General features: G+C 38.3%; 1 protein-coding gene across 1 annotated transcript in view; it reads left to right on the top strand.

Annotated features, from left to right (window-relative positions):
- LOC102818683 (zinc finger and BTB domain-containing protein 21-like) overlaps positions 1-5,267 on the top strand; it is a 58,094-nt gene that overhangs the window by 13,071 nt on the left and 39,756 nt on the right. The window lies entirely within an intron of this gene.

Raw genomic sequence — 5,267 nt, 5'->3', positions numbered from 1 at the left:
GTAGACAGCAAGGGATCAATGAACAGATACCAAAGGAAAAGAAAGTCCACACCTTTATCTCAGCGGTTCTGCCAGGCGTCTGTGGCCACTCTGATCCTTACCCCGCTTGGTCTCACCCAATATGGTGGCTCCTGGAGCAGCCGAGCGTCCCGGACTAGAAAACAATAGATTTCTTGCTTCTGCCACAAATTCCCCCAGCTGTGAGCCTTCCAACCTTCCAAATATTCCTTTATACGTGGTTCAGAGTTCTGGGACCATCCCCTGAGCCTGCTTGGTCAGGTATTCTGTGTTGTTGTTGGTGGAGCTCTTCACTGCACATCCACCCAATCCACCATCTTGTTTGTTCTCCTCTCTTTTCTCTATTTTTCATGGAGTTATTTATTGGTCCATTGGTGAGAATTTTTGTTTACTTTACATTGAGGTGCCACCCATATTGAAGGTTGTGGTCTTTGAGCTTCATCAAGTAAATATTTAAAAATATTTACTTCATTAGTAAGTCTTTTAAGCCCTCTTCACTTTCAGCAAATTTGCATTATCTGCATATCGCAGATTTTTAATGTCTGCCTTCAAACATGATACCATGTTCTTTATATAATCCAGTTTCTCGGATTATTTTCTCAGCATACAGATTGTATAAGTATAGTGAAATAATATACCCTTGACACCCTTCTTGATTTTAAACCATTCAGTGTACCCTTGTTCTGCTCTTGATCTATGCACAGATTCCTTATGAGCACAATTAAGTGTTATGGAATACCCATTCTCCACAATGCTGTCTGTAGCTTGTCAAAATCCACAGAGTTTAAACCTTTTCATAGTCAATAAAGCGCAGGTAAACATTTTTCTGATATTCTCTGCTCTCAGCCAAGATCTATTTTACATCAGCAATGATGTCCCTCATTTCACATCCTTATCTGATTTATTCTGGAACATCTGGCAGTTCCTGTTAATGTACTGTTGCAGTCATTTTTGAATTATGTTCAACAAAATTTTTCTTGCATGTGATATTACAGATATTGTTCAGTGATTTCCACATTGTGTTGGGTCACCTCTTTTTGGACTGGAAGGAGATATGAATTTCTTTCGATCAGTTGGCCAGGTAGCTGTTTTCCAAGTTTCTTGGCATAGATGAATGAATGCCTCTAGTGCTGCATCAGTTTGTGGAAAAATTTCCATTTGTATTCCACCAATTCCCAGAGACTTGTTTTTCACCAATGCCATCAGTGTGCCTTGGACTTCTTTCTTCAATACCATTGGCTCTTGCTCATATGCTACCTCTTGAAATGGTTGAACATCAACCATTTCTTTTTGGTACAGTGATTCTGTGTTTTTCTTCCATTCTTTTGATGCTTTCTGCATTGTTCAATATTGTGTTCTTCAAAATTGCAAGATAAGGTTTGAATTTTTTCTTCTGTTCTTTTAGTTCGAGAAATGCTGAGTGTGCTATTTCCTTTTGTTTTTCTAACTCCAAATCTTTGTACATTTCATTATAATGATTGAGTTTTTCTTCTTGAGCTGCCTTTTTACATTTTCTGTTCATCTTGTTTACTTTGTCATGTCTTCCATTTGCTTTAGCATCTCTATGCTAGAGAGTAAGTTTCAGAGTCTCTTCTGACATCCAGTTTGGTCTTTTCCTTCTTTCTTGTCTTCTTAATGACCTTTTGCTTTCTTCCTGTATGATGTTCTTGATGTCATCCCACAACAATACTGGTCTTAGATCATTAGGGTCTAATGCATCAAATCTGTTCTTGAGATGATTTCTAAATGGAGGTGGGATATGTTTAAAGTCATATTTTGGCTCTCATGACTTGTTTTAGTTTTCTTCAGCTTCAGCCTGAACTTGCATGTTGGTGGTGGTGTGCCGTGGAGTTGGTTCCAACTTATAGCCACCCTGCATAGGGTTTACAAGGCTATAAATCTTTATGGGAGCAGAAAGCCTCATCGTTCTCTCAAGGAACAGCTGGTAGTTTTGAACTGCTAGCCTTGAGGTTAGCAGCCCAACTCATATGAGAAATTAATGGTGTGTTCCACAGTCTGTGCCTAGCCTTGATTTGTCTGATAATATGGAGCTTTTCCACTCTCTCTTCCCAGAGATATTATTAATTTGATTTCTGTGCATTGTATCTGGTGAGGTCTACGTGTATAGTCATCTTTTTTGTTGATTTAAAATATTTGTAATGAAGAAGTCATTGGTCTTGCAAACTTTTATCATGTGATCTCCAGCATCGTTTCTATCACCAAGGCCATATTTTCCAGAGCCTGATCCGGCCTCTAATTTCCCCCAGTTGCTAGTCATTATCCATACATTATAATTACATGTTTGATCAGTTTCAGACTAAAGAAGTTGGTAGAATTCTTCAGTTTCATCATCACTGGTTTTAGTCGGTGCATAAATTTAAATAGTCATAGTAACTGGTTTTCCTTGTAGACCTATGCATATTATCCTATCACAGATAGCATTATACTTACAGATATATCTTGAAATGTTCTTTTTGATAGTGAACGTGATGCCATTCCTCTTCAATTTGTCATTCCCTACATAGTAAACCATGTGATTGTTAGATTCAAAATTGCCAATAGCAGTCCATTTCAGTCATTAAAGCTTAGAAGGATATTGATGTTTATGTACTCCTTTTCATTTTTGATAACTTCCAAGTTTCCTAGATTCATACTTCATACATCCTATGTTCCAATTCTTAATGGATGTTACAGCTGTTTGTCCTCACTTTGAGTTATGCCCCATGAGCAAATGAAGATCTCCTAAAACTTTACTCCAATTGTGTCATGACGTTCAACTTTACCTTGAGGAAGCAGCTCTTCTCCAGTTCCTTCCAACCTCATGGATTCTTCTTCTGGCACTATATCTGTTAGGTGCCATCAAGTTGGTTCCAACTCATAGCAGTTTTATGCACAACAGAAGGGAACAACTCCCAGTCCTCACTAGTGTTACATTTGAGCTCATTGTTGCTGCCACTGCGTCAGTTCATCTCATTGCGGGTCTTATTCTTTCTTGCTGACCCTCCCAATGTACCAAGTATGATGTCCTTTTGTAAAGACTGGTCCCTACTGATAAACTGTCTGAAGTATGAAAGACGATGGCTCACCATTCTGGCTTCTAAGAAGCATACTGGCTACACTTCTTCCAAGACTGATTTTTTTGTTGTTCTTCTTCTTCTGGTACTTTTAGTATTGTTTTCTAATACTATCATTCATTGCCCAACTTACACAGGGTCGCTATGAGTCAACACCAACTTGACAGCACCAACAATATTGCTAATGAAAAATTTTTTTAAAATAATTTTTACACATCACTGTTGATTCTTAGAAAATTCTATTATGTTTTCATTTAGCTTTTTTCCATGAACTTTTTGAAGCCCTTTTGTATATAATTCTACAAATTCCATCAAACCCACAAAAACTACTGAGCATGAAAATTTGTTGAGCATCTAAATTTGTGCTTTGGTCAACTAGAACTTACCAGTCATCTTATCCATATTCTGTATCAAACCCAAACCAAACCAATCTCACTGCCATCAAGTAGATTCCAATTCATAGTGAATATTTAGAACTGAATAGAACTGCCCAACAGGTTGTAAATCTTTATGTAAGCAGACTGCCTCATCTTTCTCAGTGGAGTGGCTGGTGGGTTTGTACCACCTACCTTTCACTCAGCAGCCCAGTGCTTAATCCACTGCACCATCAGGGGAAAATAATTATTTTTACATTAAAGCAACCATTTTTATGAGATCCTAAGGATAATGCACTGGTAAGTTTGAAACTCACCAGCCGCTCCTTGGAAACTCTACACAAGGTCACTATGCATTGGAACCAATTCAACGGCACTTAACAACAACAATGGACTTTGTTCGTTATAGAAATTATATGAAAAGTTGCCTTTTATTTTTTCATTTGAAAAGCTCAAAACTTACAAAATATTTGAGTGATTTTATCATATTTTGTTGTCTTTATTAAGTGCCATTGAATCAGTTCCAACTCATCACGATGCTGTATAGCGTTCCCAGGAATAGCTGCTGGATTTGAACAGCTGACCTTGTGTTATCAGTCAAGTCCTCCAGCGTCACATCAGGACTCCACATCCTTTTGTTGCTACTTAAATTTGATGGAGAAAGGAAATAAAACTTAACTTTCAGTTACTGATTGTTGCCATCTTTACATTTTCTTGCAGTTTATGAATGTTAAGGAGTCCTGATATGGTGCTGCAGGATAATGCACTGGACTGCAATATGGTGGTTCAAACTCACCCGCAACTCCTCGGAAACCCTTTATAGGGTTGTTATGAGTCCGAATGTACTCAGAGGCACTTAACAACAACATGCATTTTAAATGGAGTCCTGGTGTGGTACTGTAGGGTAAATACTGGACTGTACCTAAATGTTCAAACTCACCATCTTCTCCTTGGAAACCCTGTACAGGGTCGCTATGAATCAGAACCGATTTGATGGCACGTTACACGAACAACATGTATTTTAAAGACAAACCTACAGCATATGATTTTCTATGGAACACCAGGATGGACTATTGTTCATTCAGTTTCATTCCCTGTATAATATAGTGTTTGAACATCCTGGTAGTTTTCACTTCATCAAAAGGACACAGCTTCTCCAGTGATGCAAAAGATGGAGGCAGAGACAATGATGTGAAGATAGAGTGGCTGGGGACTCTGGACCTGGAGAAGGGCTATGTGCTACAACGGGGTTGGGGGTGGTGGGGGTGGTGGTGGTGGCAGAGAGACAGGCTTGCAGGGTATACACTTAGGTTGGTGGATGATGCATGGAGGAGATTGTAACCATGGCAAGGAAATGATATACTATGGGATCAATGTGAAGCTAATGTTCTCACATGTGAACTACCACATAATTCACAATAAAGCATTAAAAAAATAATAAAAAAAGGACACAGCTTCTCTCAGAATCATCATAACAAGTATGTTGTTGTTGTTAAGTGCTGTCAAGTCAATTCTGACCCATAGCAACCCTGTATAGGGTTTCCGAGGAGCAACTGGTGAGCTTGAGCTGCCGACCTTGTGGTTCAAACCTACCTTGTAGTTCAGCACATTAACCCACAGCACCACAGTGTACCTATAGTACTTCCATGATACATAGAATCTTTACATTATAAATTTAATATTTCAGGATTTGAAACTTCTGATGTTACATTTTAAAAAAGTTTTCAATAATTTTGTTAATCAGCAAAAAATATTTTTATCTTAACAAAGGCTCAGCATATCTGGTTGTTGTTGTTGTTGT

Source organism: Chrysochloris asiatica, unplaced genomic scaffold, assembly GCF_000296735.1.
Source record: "Chrysochloris asiatica unplaced genomic scaffold, ChrAsi1.0 scaffold00154, whole genome shotgun sequence".
Lineage (NCBI taxonomy): Eukaryota > Metazoa > Chordata > Mammalia > Afrosoricida > Chrysochloridae > Chrysochloris > Chrysochloris asiatica.
This window is presented reverse-complemented; position numbering and strand designations above follow the sequence as displayed.